The 12,753-nt window shown below is 41.9% G+C and overlaps 1 long non-coding RNA gene across 1 annotated transcript; it reads left to right on the plus strand.

The window, feature by feature from the left end:
* Positions 1–1,556: 1,556 nt before the first annotated feature.
* Positions 1,557–3,318, plus strand: LOC121720303. The gene is made up of 4 exons (XR_006034493.1): positions 1,557–2,346; positions 2,454–2,487; positions 2,646–2,717; positions 3,258–3,318. It is a non-coding gene; the product is annotated as an uncharacterized LOC121720303 (long non-coding RNA).
* Positions 3,319–12,753: the final 9,435 nt, after the last annotated feature.

Genomic DNA, 12,753 nt, shown 5'->3' on the forward strand with positions numbered 1-12,753 from the left:
ATACACATTTAGCCTTAACTCAAAACAGTTGTTAGGCTAATATGTCATTCTGATCTGTAGAAATGTCACATGCAGCCATGCCTAAATTTATTAGCTGCTACACATGTATTAGAGGCCACATTAATTATAGGCTAATATATTATAATATTCAGTATTCAGTATTGAATGCTTAGCTGGAATGATGTTTCCCCATCATTCTATTTTTTAAAGCAGGCATACCTGTGGGCATGTAATTGGGCTACGGGAATGTTCAGGAATGGCATGTTTGAACGGGCACTGCACTAGTCAATGTAAAGGGGACATGTAGAATACTGACAACAGAAGCTTTGTCTGGAAGTTTTAAAATGTACATGAAAATGACATTAAATTCATTGTGAACTACAAGACCTGAGCGAAAAAAATGTTGGCTATTCATCTGTGATATAGTCATGGGACATAAATATTTACTGATCTCTGGTGGTTATTAATCTAAACTGCAGTTAGAAATCCAAAAGGCAGAAGAAGAGGGTTATAAAATATGAGTTAACTTGTAGTGAATCATAGTTTCACCATGTGTTATGGGTAGTAATATAATGGCATATAAACAGTATCTCTCCCACATACAGCCAAACAAATCAATTAGAAATGTGTCTTATGTCAGTGATATTTTAGGTCTGGAGTCTCATCTGCAAGAATTTGGGTAACACTCCATAATAAGGTGCCATAATAAATAGCAAACTAGTAATTACCTAACCCTTTGTTAATATTTGTTAATTGTTACTAACATATCTATTTGGCACAAGTTAATAGTTTTTTCATCATCAATGAAATATTAGTTGTTAATGTTTTAGCAAATCTATTAACTAATATTGTATTAACATGAGTTAACTTAATGTCTTTTTGACACTAATTAAGAGTTATTTCTTACATCATTTAAATGTTAAATGTTTATTTACAAACTATATGTTAATAGAAAAGTTAATGAATTATTATTATTTAACTAATTGTTATTAAACTGTGCTTCTGCCCATCCCAATATGAACCACTCCCCATAGGACCCTTACAATAGATAGATAGATAGATAGATACTTTATTGATCCCCAAGGGGAAATTCAAGAAAAAAACACGGAGCTACCTTGACATGCTGCCACTCTTGTCGGAACCGCTTGCAATAAAGTTGGTTAAGCTTAATTAATATATTAGTAGTATATAGCTATAAGCGTGGGGCCCCTTATAATAAAGTTGGTTGAGCTTAATTAATATATTAGTAATATATAACTATCAGTATGGGGGACCCTTATAATAAAGTTGGTTAAGCTTAATTAATATATTAGTAGTATATAGCTATCAGTGTGGGGCCCCTTATAATAAAGTTGGTTAAGCTTAATTAATATATTAGTAATATATAACTATCAGTATGGGGGACCCTTATAATAAAGTTGGTTAAGCTTTATTAATATATTAGTAATACATAACTATTAATATAAGGTAATTACTAGTTTGCTATTTATTATGGCACCTTATTATGGAGTGTTACCAGAATTTGTAGCAACAGGTTATTGTCTAGCATCTCAGCATCTTTGGCAAGTCCAGTATAATTACCACCGTTAACACAAGTACTGCCAGTTAAAAGTTAAAATGATCCCCCTGTAAGCACAGCGTAGTTGGAGATTTTTAGTTGGAGTTGGAGCTGTTGTTTGCGTTAGGGTGGGGTGTCAGGAGGCTATTGTGTCTAGGGGAGCTTGATTTCACAATCCTTCCATGTGTACTCACACACACACACACACACACACACACACATACAGTATACACATGAGAAACATATTTACTGACATGCATTGGGTGTCACCAAAGAATCCTTTCTTGTTCAATCTCTCTCTCTCTCTTTCTCTCTCTATCTCACACACAAACACACACACAAACTTGATGTTCGAGTAGTTCAGACTGTGTGTATTTTTCTCTTGCTGAACATTTGTTAAACACTGATTGAGTAATGAAAGGGAGAACATGCAAGACAGTTACAGAAGTAGGGTATGGAGAGGACATAAAAGCATGACTTATAGTTTGCAAGGAGTTGCAGGAGTAGGACATGGAGAGAACCTGGGAGATGTGCTTATATTATAACAATTATTACATTCGTTTTCTGTTTCTGAATGCCTGTTGAGATATCTGCATTTCAAGAGGGTGATTGGCTGCAATTGGTGGGTGATTTATTTTGCAGACTCAGCAACAGCCTATCCTGGTGCCCTGCCATGCTAGAACAAGTGATGCAACAGCGCCCTCTGTGATGAAAACAAGAGGAAATGCCCTGTTGTCTGTACTTCACACAGGCTCATTCGACTTCATGCAGTGCAGATATGGCTGAAGGTAATGCATGCTGGACTCAAAATTAAAGTTGGTTTGTAAAACACAAACAAGAAAAAAGTGTGTGGAAACCTATAATATGAATTAATATTTTTGTTTCTGTCCAACAGGATTCTTCTACTGTTCTGTGAGGGCTAAAACAAGGTACATTCTCAGACCCAAATTCCATATGAATTCTGAATCTTAAGCTGTTGTTTTCATGTCTTTGATTTTTAGAATGACTAGAAAACAATGCAGTGTAATAGCCTGTAAAATTTGTTATAACATACAATATGTCTGGATCCAGTATGTTTGTGTTGCAGATGGCTTACAGTATCTGCCAGACTGACTGCTGCTGTCAGGTATCTAAATTATGTGCTATGGATAATGTGGAGGTAATTCTACCTTTTGACTTTTCACAAAATTACCACATGGCGTCTTATACAGTTATTGGCATACTGGAATGTTCAAAAAGTGACTTCTGGTGGCACCCTGAAATGACAATGTGACTTATTTTGCAACCAGGGAGGTGGGGTTTTTGTTAAAAGAGTTCCCATTATAAAAGGGGCCCCCCTGTTTGAAGCTGAACTGTAGTGTAGGGCATTTGCAAATATTGAACTCAAGAGTTGATTACAGCTTGTTACCGGTATGCATGTTCTATGGAGTATTTACTCTACAGAACCACTGCATTTCTTTTATTAGGTAATGTATTTCTAAACATAACACAATTATAATTCTGTGATATTTTTATTGTGACATGCTTTGTTTCATATTTTGTCTACAGAACCGTTGATTTTTAATATGTTTTTCTATCTACTTTGTAAACACTGTCTTTGAACATACTGGAAGTGATGTAATCCTATTGTAAGTGGATGGTGCTATAGCATTTATTGCCACTGTGAAATATTCAATCTGTAAATGATCTGATCCAACAGGCTTGTGCTCCTGCCAAAATGAGTTACTGCTGGATGGGCCTCTGATTGGAGCAGTTGGAGGGAGTGTGGTGTTCACCCTCATCAACCCTCCATCTGCACCACCTACAAAAATCAGCTGGACTTCTCCAAGCAATAAAGAGATCTTCGCTTCACTTCGTGATGGAGAGATTATACATCCTGATTATACTGGTAGAGTCTCTGTGAACAAAACCACGGCTTCACTGGAGCTCAGGAACCTGACTTTCAATGATACTGGGGAGTACACTCTGAGCATCACCACTGGTGGTGTAGAGCAACGAGGGAAAACATCACTGACATTATTTGGTGTGTGCACTCCTTATATTTTCTGATATGATGTGATATGATAATCAGTATTGTAGCGATCGGCTGTCAATCAGGGAGTGCCCGTGCTATGCATAACCCCGGGCACGCTCATGGTTGGCAGCCTGGCGAGAGGGGGGTGGGACCCCCGGGGAATATAGGCTACGGTTCGAGGAAGTTCTGCTCTTTTCGGTTCTGGGCCTGACACGGCCCGCTGTGTGTTACATGCTGCATTGTATGCTTTGTGACAATAAACCAGTTCATGAAACTCTGGCTCTTGGTGAAATGCTACACTGGTGTCAGAAGTAAAAATTATCGAAGGAGTGATTAGGGAAGACCGAGGGTGCACCCTGCTGGATTAGTTAGTCACCAGTTTAGTTTAGTTAGCGTTAGCAAGACCGTGTCGCCACAGTGTGCGTGGGGAGATGAGTGACGGAGTAGGAGCCAGAGCCGCAGAATGGATGTTTGGTCACCTACAAAGGGAGCCGAGAGTGCTGGAGGACAGCAGAGACCTCCTTAGGGGCACGATGGAAGCGATGGCAAGCCAAAGCTGGAGGGGGACGCAGACACTAACGTCACCTCCGGCGCGGGAAGCTCAGATGTAAACAACAATGGCGGTGCCCAGTCCACAATAACAGCGGTAGCAGCTAGCTCCGTGAAAACGCCAAAATACAACGGAAAGGTGAGCTGGGAAGCTTTTCATGCGCAATTCAAACTGCTTGCTAAATCACAGAACTGGTCGCAAGAGACTAAAGCGTTACAATTGGCGATGTGCCTTACGGATGAGGCTTTAGCATGCTTGCTGCTCTTAGACGTGGGTGACAGAGGGAGCTACGGCGCACTGGTGGGGGCTCTCCAGCGACGGTTCGGGACTTTACAGGAGCGGAATGAACTAAATAACAGATACAGAAGACATGGCGAGCCGCTACGGCAACTAGCCAATGACATTGAGAACCTTACCCGCAGAGCATATAGCAGCATGCCCCCGGCGGTACAAAGCGAGCTAGCCCGCGACCGGTTCATGCAAGCCCTCTCACCACCCGAACTGCGTGTGGAGGTGCAGCTGACACACCCACGGTCCCTGCAGGAGGCGTTGGAGAGGGCGTCGGAGAGAGAGAGCAGCAGCAGAGGTTCCGCAAACACCAACATGGGCAGCGGAACTGACTGAGCTGGTGCGGGCAGCCTCCCTGGGCACTCAACGGCGCCCGGACCACACTACTAGACTGTGCTGGGGCTGTGGAAAACCCGGTCACCTGGTACGCTCATGCTCAAAAGCACCCAGGCACCAGGGAAACGACCCCGGGTCCGCATAGAGGGGGCAACACGGACCACGAACCACAAGCCCCCACATACACCCTCAGGCACGGCTGGCCAGAGGGCAGTTGCGGTAGTGGGCCGGACTTCAATTGGGGACCTATGCCACATTCCAGTCACTGTGGAGGGAGTAACGTGTGTGGCACTGGTTGACACCGGCTCTACAGTGACATTAGTGCGGCCCGAAGTGCTCACCAGGCGAACTGTGTTGGAGCCAACAGCAGTCCACCTGCGGATGGTGACGGGGGAATTGTCACCCATGAAAGGCAAAGGGACACTGACATTTATGGTGGGCGGTAAAACAGTGCACCACCCGGTGTGGGTGGCGTCAGTCCAGGACCCCTGCATTCTCGGACTGGACTTTTTGAAGAACACAGGCTGTCGGCTGGATCTTGCAGAGGCCACCCTGTGCTTTCCGGGGGAACGGCCCGTCAACATGGCTCCACCCCCCCCCCCGGGCTTCAACACCCCAGGTAACCACTGTGTCAGCAAACACCGCTGAAGCCAACAATGACCCTGTTGTAGGGACCGGGAGGCCCACTCCTCGAGACCCCTGTAGCCCCCCACCCCTCCACTCACAGCTGAGCAGAGGCATGTTACAGCCCCCGCTGCTCGGAACACACCAGCCGCCTCCCCCACTCCCCCCCTCACCTCACCTAGCCGCCTCACCTGCGCCACAGCCTGCACACACTATACAGACCCCTAAGAGCCGGGCACCTGAACCATTGGCAGCCCAGCTCCCCCAAACGGAGGAGGGAAGTGTCGTGTCGGCAGTATGGGGTGTATGGCGACGGAACTGTTCTCATCTAGACCCCCAACAGGGTGAAGAACTGTGGCAAATATTGTCGCATTTCAAGGACATTTTTGCATTCAAAGAAGGTGACGTGGGGCGCACACACCTAATACAGCACGACATAGATACGGGTGACAGCCCGCCTATCAAGTTACGCCCACGTCGCCTCCCACTGGCACGCCAGGAAGCAGCAGACAAGGTGTTATGGGAGACGCAGCAGGCGGGCATTGTGGAGCCTGCGGCTCACTGATGGGGTGCTACAGCAGGCCTGGAAGGATCCAGCAACGGGAGAGCTGAGGTGGCAGTTGGTGGTCCCCAGAGCAGAGAGACCGACCGTGCTGAAAGCAGTGCATGGGGCCATGGGGGCTGGTCACTTCGGGGTCACCAAAACTCTCCGTCGTCTACGTCAGAGCTTCTACTGGGGGAAGTCCAGGAGGGACGTAGAGGACTTCTGCAGGAGGTGTGACAGCTGCACGGCAAAGAAGGGCCCCTCTGAATAGTGTTCATTTCGTCAAACGAGACGACCTTTTTTTTCATGACTAAGATGAGGCGATGACGAGACGGCAGTAATGTCCTGAAACACTGACTAAGACTATCTTAAGATGCATTATTGTTGACGAAAAAAGACGAGACTAAAATGTTTTGCATGAAATAAAAACTAAGATAAAATCTCTTCATTTTCGTCTACAAAATGAGAAGACAGAATATCTAGCTGTTACGTTTTTAAAATATTCAGAATGTTCATACGCAACAGCTTTCCTGTAGGCTAGTCTACGTGCTGTGGCTGCAACCCTGTGGCTGCAACACGAAACTACATGGAACAAGAACACTGGAGATTTCTGCCAGAGTTAGCAAGCTAACTACCTAAGCTTTATGCCACAATGCTACATACCCAGAAGTTGAAGCTTCTCTCATACAAATTAACATCCCCCAGAATGTCCATACGAAAATGTTCATCATGTAATGTCAACTATTTAACTAGTTAGACTGATGATGCAACGTTTGCTAGCAAGTAAGCTAATATGGAAAGTTCGCTAGTCATTTCAGGGACTTCAAGTAAATCCCAATTTCAATAAATACTCTCATCAGTATAACATGCCATTATGATCAATGCAAATGTCTAATCTAAGTTAATTTAGTATGCATGTCAGTCTACAAGAAACATAATAGATTTAATTCCTCATTCCTTGATAAATTATTTGTGTGCTCTGGTCCTTGTGGCCTAGAACCTGCTGATTTGACGGAGTATACTTCATTCTGTGTTTCTCTTCATTACAGATGGGCCACTGAGCGTCCACATCAGTCCAGTCCCTGAGGTAACAACTGGGGATAGAGCAGCGTTTCTCAAACTGTGGGTCGCGACCCACTACTGGGTTGCAGACACATGCCAGGTGGGGCGCGAACTGACGTGAAAAACAGGAGCTTTTAAATTTATTTTTTTATCTGTAGCCTGGGCCCAGGTAGCACCCGATGCGCAATGGACGCGCTGTGTTATTCACAGGGAAGCGCTCGTGTCAAGGCAGCTTAGTTAGTCCCGACCTACATGAGATTTTGAATGTTGTTGTGAGTGGTGAATTTTAAAAGCGCGTCCCTTCTCCGGGACATTCTAAAACGCTTAACGTGAAAAAGCTTAACGTGGCTTAAGGTAGGAAAACAACAATGAATCATCAGCAAATTTTGCATGGCCATATCTTGTCATGAACACTTAAACCTGTCAAAAAAAAAAAAAAACGAAATGCAACGATTATAGAAGATCTCACATTAACGTTTTCTTCTTCATTGGCGCCTATGGCGAGGAAAAGGCTAAACATGGTTTAATGTACCTAATCAACGATCAATGATCGCTGATCGCTGAATGAATTATCAATACTTGTGAACTTGGGTATTTTTATGTGAAATAACTTATTACTAACACACAATCTCACTGATTGTCTTGTACATTCTGTATTTTAGTACTAAACATACAGTACATGATATATTTAAGACTTCAAATTAACTTTCTTTATTTTAATGGTCTTTAAATGCCAAGATATATCTTGTAATATAACTTAATATACTAATTGTAATTGGTAAAAGTATTATTTTACTGATCTGCACCTATACATCATGCCTCTGCAATGCTTTCTGGCATGTAATCATGTGCAAAATATTTTTCCAATAAAACTGTTGACAACATTGTACCTTGGCACCTTGTATGATTCATGGGTAGCACATTTACTCTTTGGTGTTTCATCAACACTGCCACACATCCCAAATATCACATTTTCATTGTGTTTCAGTTTAGGACTAAAATTTGTGTTTCATTTGTGTTTAAGAAACTTGAGGTTGGTATGAAGGAGTGTATTGTGGATGTGAGCAAACAATTCACGTTGCACATGGTGCAACTTCTTGCAGGGCAACCACATAACCGGTTCCATGTGTTTGAATTGGATGACTAAAGTTCTCAAGAAACTTGAGGTTGGTATAAGGGAGTGTATTGTGTGCGTGAGCAACCTACATGTTACTTATCTTCCTGAGTCTCAATATTTGATCACAACAACTCTGGGCAAATTACAAGTCAGCACCAGTGCTGCATTCATTGTTTTGCACTTTTATAATCACATAACCAAAAGTAGGTTATTGGTTTTACAAACTACAATCTTTATCTCTTTATCTCTGACCACTTTCAAACTACAAACCTATAAAGTATTTTGATACAAAACATGATGCCATTTTTTTCCAACTAAATAAAATAAAAATGACAACATACTATTTTGTATTTTAAATACATGTATCAGACATACTGCCTATCTCTGGCTGTTGGCTGCAGCAACTCAAGCTAGGTAGTAGCGATTGTTTTGTGTTTATGTTAGTTTTGATCCAATTTTTTGACAGCTTTGCTATTTTGCCCACCCAAATATAGTAGCCTAGCCTAGGTTTGAACCAGCCCTGCCCTGCATGGAGACATATTTTACGATAATAATGGAGAAAATGAATGAATTTTTTGAGAAAATGAATGAATGGTTTGAAATAAATGTTTTCTTTTTTAAAGCTGTCATCGCCATAGGCACGATATTTAGGCTACCTCTATTAAGCCTACACAAAGTTGCCAATTAAGGAGTATTTCCTGATCGGGGAAACCTTTCGGTCCGCAGTTTAATTGTGCCGCAAATTAACAGACAGAAGCGGGGCGTAATTTAAATTCATGGCTCCGTAGACCAGCAATCTACTCGTCGTGGAGGCTCATAATTTGAGAAACACTGCAGATCATAGACAGAGAAAGCTCTGTGAACAGAACTCAGGCATAGGTCTATGATTTTGTTGTCACACGCTACTATGGAAAATGAACTTTATAAAGACCGGCTCGGCCAAAAAAAAAAGAAAAAAGTATGCCAGATGGCCAGTCCAGCCCTGTGTTCAGGAATTATTTAAGCAAAAGTGGAACGTGCGCAATGTTTAATTTATCCCTCCTGATCGGGAGGAATAAGCAGGCATGGGGGACGAAAGAAACAGTTTAGCCTAAGCTATGTAAGCTTCCCATAATTTCAATATTTTACAACAAATGCTCAGAATATGTAGCCTAGATGCGACTAGTGTTTAGTGAGTAGGCCTAAGCTTGATGAACCATAAATGAAAAAATTCTTAACATTACATTAGGACATTATTGCCATTAAACACTTTTACAAAAGTATATAGGCCTAGCCTACAGTTAACACTTAATGACCTAGCAAATGTCGGCGACTTAAGTGTGTGATTAGATAAATAGGCACTGGCAGATGCAGTAGGTAAATAGATACCTTTGTGTGTTAGCACAAGCAGTAGCCTGTAGGCCAATAAAGGCAAGCGTGTTTGCCACTTACATTTCTGACGTCTGACACTTCAAACTGCTGCAAGTGCATCAAGAAAGGTCCTGCCTTAGACCATGTTAATGGCCAATCATAGACTATGATTTGGGGGTGGCCAATCGTATCTCAAGGGTGGCCTGTGCCACCCGGAGCCACCCCTCTGGCTCTGCCCCTGGTGCAGAATGAGCAGTCATCAACACCAACTGAATGCCCCGTTTTGCAGGTAGCCTATTGCATTGCATACAGTTAGGCTTTCTCTGAACTACATTTTCCAAAGGCCAGCTTTCGTGCTTGTGTCACAACTTCAGAACGGCTTGACGCACATGCTTCAAATTTGGTGTGAACATAAATGGACTCAATGATGAAGTCAAGGTCAAACCCACATTGAGTGTGATAGGCTATCTCAAGAATGCCTGACACACAAGGTTTGTAGGTACAAGGGTTTGTATGAACTCAAAGATTAAGTGATTCAATGTTTTCCTTCAGGAATCTCCCCATCAACATTAAGCCAGCAGCTTTCCATCCACTATTGTAATTTCTCTGGCATTACATTTCTAGTTTTGACTGATGGTTGACAGTAAGATTGAAATCCAGTGTCCACCTTGCAATCACTGCAGTGAATAATTGTATGATGTTTGCAAAGGTTTATGTAAGAGAAGTGTGGCAACCCACCTTACGAGTTCAATAATGCTGATGGGTCCAGATCACTCTATGCTATTCAAGTTGTTTTGGGATGCATAAATCAATGACTTATCACATTACCTGGTCTTTATGACATTGTCTAAGATATGTAGAGCTAATATTAAGGGCATTAGCTTTATCACAGCGGAAAATTAAACAAACATAACTGTTATCACAATGCTAGAACATAGACCTGAGTGTCCTTTCAGGTTTTATTCCTAAGCATTATGATCACACAGCTGGTAGCATAGCTCAGGACAATGTAACAAAGTCTTGCTTAATTTTTCGTATCAGTCCATTGTCCGGTCTGTGGATAATGACCTGCTGAAGCTCTATATACAGCTCTGTGAAGCACTACATTACAGCGCCACCTCATGGAAAGTAATGACCAGTACATTATAGAGTTCGCTTTTTTGACTCATCAACTCAGAAAATCAATCCGCTGGCTATGTGCTTATGGGGAAAGCACCAAACAGTGTTAATGACAGAATTGTCATGACATCACAGGTAAAGAAAATTGGGAAAAGAACAATTTTTATAAGAACAGGAGAAACGGTCATTTAGTAGAAAAAGAGTGAGCATACAGGTCTGAGTGAAATGTTCCATTGGCATCTCATGACCACCACACCTGGCCTGTTAAGTAAATATTAGTCACCACTAAAGCTGCATGGCTTACTGGTAATGAACAAACAGTAAACCTTCATTGTGTAGCGTCCTTCTATCAGTTAGCCTTGAATACTTCTTATAGTCTAACCTATTATTTGCATTACTTATTTTATTTCCACAGTAAGGCCCATTCTATATGTGTAGTAATGAAACCAGTGCCTGAGGATCAGTAAAAACAACACATTTCCTTCCAGCAGTTTTAGACTGCTTAAACCCTTGTAGACTGCAGCGCTATTGCGGCTCTATTATTTCTCAATGAATAATATGAGTAACCAAGGACATTGATACATACGGGAGCACCACCCCACTACATATGTTGGCAAGCACTGTGTGAAATCCCAGAGAGAGGCTGGACATTACAAGGACACATGATGGGGACGCTATTCTACCTAGCACTCACCCTGCTCACAGGTAACATTTCATTGGATTTTTTATTAACATATACAGCACTTATCCATGATTTCACATCTTGACCTGGCTTGAGTATACTAAATGTTTTCAAATTTAAAGAGAGTGGTTTTCTGTTAAAGAAATAAGTCAGCATTAGTGATTTGCCAGCTGCTTTCGATGGGCCTATATACAACACTGACTGAAAGATTAAAACTACAGTATACAGTATACTCATTCAGTCCCCGAATACCTAAATACAAACAGCAATATCAAGGCATTTGTAAGGTCTTCACTTAAGGTAATCAGTTTGACCTCAAAACGTTACCAGCTGACTGGGAATTCACCCGATTCCCACTTGTTCCGTTGCTGCCTATATATAATGACAGATGAAAATAACACCCATTCAGTCCCTGCTGACTGTTCACTTCCATAAACCAGGATTCTATCATTTCTGTCTACAAGGTATTAAGTTTATAAACATTTCATAAAACTATACATTATGGTTATAGTCATTTAGTTATAAAGTTATGGTTATAGTTACTCAGCTAGATATTGTAATTTAGTTCTTTAATCAGTTAAAACAGCAACAATAGCATTACATTTTCTACTTGTGGTATTCTTAGCCCACTTTTACAAAAAGCACACACTGAATGATTAATGTGCGTCAAGACCCGGAATAAGAAAAGGAGTGGCAGCTTTTGTTAACTTTGTTCACAAACTGTACACTGTTAATGTCATTGACTACTGCATACTGTAATACTGCAAAAGAAAAAGACAACAACAGAGATATAGAAGCCAAGACAGTTCTTTTGTGGAGGGGCATGAAGAATTCAGCACAAATCTTGAGCAAGACCCCAAGGCATTTGTCTGTAAAAACAGTTGAATGTCTTTATTTTAAAGGGCAAATCTACATGATTTTCTTCAAACAAGTGCCATGTTTTTTTGTTTCAAGATTTTTGCACAAATCAGAACCTGTTTGGATGTACATGGGGGATTACAGTACTGTAAAATTGTATTTTCAGGGCTTAGTACTTGTCAGAACGTTCTACAATCCGGCCCAGCCAATGGTTCTGTTGGAGGGAACATGTGGCTTAGAACCACTCTCAGTCCTCCCGCCAAACCGTACATCGCCATTCTCTGGAGTCTTCATCTGGAAAATATCCTCACCTATATCAGAGACGGCACCAACACTACCGCATCTGCATATGATGGCCGACTCTTCCTGAATACCAGCACCGGTTCCCTGGAGCTGAAGAACCTGACCCTAAATGATGCAGGTGTTTACTCGTTGACAATGCTGCCGAGTGACTCAGCAGGAAGACATGGGGAAATTAGGTTACAAGTTTTTGGTGAGTGTATGGGCAACAGTAGGGCACAGTATGTCCTGAAAACAGAAAATGCATTTTCTTTAAATAAAGATTACAATTTCAAAAAGCTTCCAGAATTAAATAGCATGTTTCAGTTGTTGACTACATACACTAGATGGGATAATATTTTTTAGCCTTCG

Source organism: Alosa sapidissima, chromosome 10, assembly GCF_018492685.1.
Source record: "Alosa sapidissima isolate fAloSap1 chromosome 10, fAloSap1.pri, whole genome shotgun sequence".
Lineage (NCBI taxonomy): Eukaryota > Metazoa > Chordata > Actinopteri > Clupeiformes > Clupeidae > Alosa > Alosa sapidissima.